A 4,240-nucleotide genomic window follows, 5' to 3' on the forward strand; every position below is an offset into this window, starting at 1 on the left:
ATAATGTGCCCGAAGCACATAACAACACCTCAACCCACCTCAAAGCCAACGCTGATTGGACGTTTGTTTGGTGAACGGCTCCAAATTTTCTTTAACGGAGAGTCTCCAGACTGATCTGCGAGTGAAACCTTGAAAGCTCGTGAGATCATGATGGTCTCACGTAGCTAACTGTGTACTATCTATTTATCTATTTATTTATATGGTACCCTCCCTTTTTGTTCATATTTCTATCCGTTTTCTCATCAGTGTGTAAGAGTCGAGGTCGTTCTCGCCATGAAGGTATTTCTCAACATACAGTTTGGTGAAAATGAGGACGAGCACGTCGGACAGCCTTACGTAAACTTTTCACCAGAAAGACTGACAATTAGGAGGACCACTTATTTTGATGATCCACCTGGAAAAACAACATCCTGCACTATAACTTTAAGTTATTTTTTTCTGGTTAAGATTTAAGTATTGTTAGATTTAGTTGACCTCTTTTATGCTGATTTATTTTTTTATTGTTTTGGATTTTGTTCATTTTTGGGTCAATTAAGCCCAGAAATTTTAAATTAACTCCTGTGTCCCTTTTGCCTTACTGCTTGGTCTCTGATGATACCTTAATTGTTTTACTTTGCAAAAATCTACTTAAGAAGTTTGGACATTGTTTCTTGGAAACCAGGCCTCTGCCTGTCCAGCTGAAGAATACAGGCATCAGTGAAGGTCTGTGGTTTTACTTCAAGGCCTCTAGTGGAGATGGAAGTGATCAAGGCAATTTAGAAATGTTTGGGTGGAGCAGAGCCGTGGAAAAGGAGCGTTAGAATATATTGCTTTTATTATGTTCTTATTTGATAAAGAGAAGTAACACTATCTCCTCGCAGATGTTTTGGATCCTCCATGTTTTAGTCTGGAAGCCTAAATTTCTTTAAATGACCGGCTGATTCCCAAATGTTTGCAGATTTTATGGTGTGTTTGTTTTTGCTTTTTTTTACTGACAGCAGGCAGAGACTCTGGGATGTGTGAATATTGCTGCAGCAAACAATTCCAGTTCTGACTTTTTCCGTCTGGCACATTCAGAGCTGTGAAATTGAGTGATAGAAGAGGAAATTGTCTTTCTCTGGTTGATGGAAATAAAAATCTTGGTAGAGACTAGAGTAAAGGCTGCACTGCTGAAAAGGAGAATCCTTTCCCGTGAATTGGCAGATGTTACAGGAGGTGTTTGCTCTTCGACTCTGGGTAAAATTTGAACTCTCTCTGCTCTGGTCTGTGGGCTCCATTAGAACCAAAACCTGAGCTTGATGCCCCCATTCTTAATGGATAAAGCCTCCGTTTGGACAATAGAAACAGCCTGGATGTGGATGATCAGCTCAACACTCTGCATTTCAGGATTTTAAACAATGCAAAACATTAAAATCTAAATAAGTAATTTTATTTTCTTAAAATAAGTGAATTTTTTCATGAATTTAGGAGGTGAGACAGGTTGACAATGGAACAAGACAATTGACATTTAAAATAAGAAAAAGCAATTCCTTGTCATATTTTAAGTGCATAATATCTATTTCTCTTACCTTAAGAGTAAATAAACCTTCCATTGGCAGATCATCTTATTTACCTACTCAAATTAAGGGTAAATGCACTTAACTTTTACTAATTTTTGATCGTTTTTACAGCGAAAGCAGACTGAACTCTAACTCCTGTTTCTTTGAAGGAGAAGGGTTACACAGTGTGATCAGTGACAGGTCTGTTCTAGGACTTCTATGTCTGGAAGCAGAAGCAGGTGGTGGAGATGATGAGTCCTGTGTGGGTTCGGCCGAACAAGCAGAAAACTGCTGGTTTTAGAGGATCATTTCAAATTAAGACGCTGAGGTTCGCAGCAGTACGCTGCAAAAACCTTCTGGGAATGAGTGAAAAAGTCCTAAAAATAAGTGTATTTACCCTTAATTTGAGTGGTAAATTTGATTATTTGCCAATGGAACGAGCTTTTTTTACCCATAAAATACAATTAGTAGATATTATGCACTTGATATAAGAGAATGTAATATGTTTTTCTTATTTTAAATGTAAATTGTCTTGTTCCATTGGCAACATGTCTCATCTAACTTGTCAGGATTTGGTTATGGATTGTTGACCCAAAAGCAGAGGCAGGAAGGCAGAGGTGAATTTCTTTAGATTTAACGAAAGGGAAACTGAAAACAAAGGCAGGTTATCCAAGTCCAAACTAACATGAAACCAGGAGTCCAAATATCCAAAAGAATCAAACATAAAACTAGTCAAAACGAACCAGAAACCATGGAGACATCAGGGGAATCACTGTCACAAGGAGGAAGACTCAGGAAGACGGAGTTGGAGGAAGTTTGATGAAGTTAGGCAGTGTTTGACAAGGACCCAGCAAAGGGGAACTGAAGAGAGAGGGCTTTTAAAGCAGTCTGAGACAAAGAGGGGGCTAATGAGGAAACTGGGAGCAGGTGTGCACAGAACAAGAGAGGGAAAGAGCTAGGGAAGAAGGAGAACACAAGAGGGCAGCAGAGAGCAACAAGTAGAAACCTGGAAGACTGGAAATAAAAACAAAATGTTAAATTACTAGGACTATAAAACATGGAGAAAAGAAAACTAAACATTCAAAAGAAACCATAACAGAACCCAGACTAGGACAGTAACTGGAAAAAAAAAACAAAGAAAATAAAAATAAAACCACTAGCACTAGAAATCAAGGAGTAAAGCAAGACTGGACACTCAAAAGAAAAACATAACAGAAACAGAAACCTGACATAACTGCTCAATTCAAGAAAAAAAAATACACTTATTCTAAGATTAAGTGACTGAGATTAAAATTTTTGCTTTGTAGAATTTTTTTTTTTAGGACCTCAAGGTTCTTAATCTTTCCTCTAATTTAATTTGAGTTAGTTGCCAACCAGTAACTGAGGGTCATTTGAGTTTTGATGGATGGTAAAAAAGCCACACATACAACAAAAATATTTCACAGTTTTATTTACTCCAAATTTTCTTCCATAGTCATCAGGTGATGGGAAATCTTGAGGGATCTCTGATGCATTCACGTACAGAACTTTTCAGTTTGGACAGCACCATATCTGCATGACCAGCAGGTAGTTGATGGACTTCTACTCTAAAACAATCAATAGAAAATGTGGCTAAATGAGCTCAGGAGGAGGATCCATCTTGGTAACACTGCAGTTAATGATGGCAGAAGAGAGAAGAAGAAAATTCCTGATTTAAAGAGTCCTGACTCATACGAAGCTGCTACACAGATGATCTAATGGCATTATCTACAAATCTGTAGGGATATTTATGCTGATGTTCTAACTGTATGCTGATGTCATCCCTTCAGATCTCTGCCTCTTCCACTGCCAAGCTGTGTTCATTTAGGATTAGATCATTTGCTGTAAACAGTACCCACTAATGCTGCTCCTGTTGGGGCTGTTTTAGCATCAGTGGAGGTTTGAACTCTTTCGCTCTGAATTTTATTAGTCATTAGTGACCTACTGCTCCTGTATATTTTGTCTAATGTACCACACTGAGTTTCAGAGACTCTCGGTATTAAGATACTTTCTGAAACGCAGCTGAAAGTGTGGAGAGAAAGGGGGAAGACCCACAGTAATCATCTACTTCTTCCTGCGGAATAATCCAGTCTGGAATCCATAGTTCTCCCTCTGGATGGCTGGATTGATCCCAAGAATATTTGACTCTGAAAAATAGAAGCAGTGCTCTATTTCCAGTCACCCATGCTTTTCAGTATATTTCCTCGGCCTCGCCTCTAACTACCCTAAAAATATCAGATTGAACAGGGGAGGTACCTCTGCCTTTGCTTCAACAAGCTGGACATTCGTCCCCTGTTTTGTTTTCCCGTCTGAAGCCCCGGTCACACCTTCACGATTTGGACCAGCGTTTGCCTGAGGTACGAAAAATCTGGCAAAAACGCTGCCATTCGTTAAGATAAGTTATAGGTACGTTTTGTATGTTATGAGTACATTGAAGCACACTTAAACACATCGACATACGGCAAGTACTTAAGCAAATTTGAGCATGCTAAAAATTTCTTGATGTCTGCCACAAGAGGGCCATAAGTTACAGGTACGCTTTGATTATATTATAAACACGCTGAAGTACGCTGAAACACGCTGGCATATGTAGACATGAGGCATGTAGGTTGGGAAACTTTGAGCATTTCCTGACATATGCCATACGTTCCAGGTCAGTTATCTGATTGTTGACATACGTTAAAGGAATAGTACACCCAAATATG

General features: G+C 38.9%; 1 protein-coding gene across 1 annotated transcript in view; it reads left to right on the forward strand.

Moving 5' to 3' along the window:
• Positions 1 to 4,240, forward strand: part of klhdc8b (kelch domain containing 8B) — a 163,864-nt gene that overhangs the window by 86,646 nt on the left and 72,978 nt on the right. The window lies entirely within an intron of this gene.

Source organism: Cyprinodon variegatus, unplaced genomic scaffold (assembly GCF_000732505.1).
Source record: "Cyprinodon variegatus isolate N-32 unplaced genomic scaffold, C_variegatus-1.0 Scaffold320, whole genome shotgun sequence".
Lineage (NCBI taxonomy): Eukaryota > Metazoa > Chordata > Actinopteri > Cyprinodontiformes > Cyprinodontidae > Cyprinodon > Cyprinodon variegatus.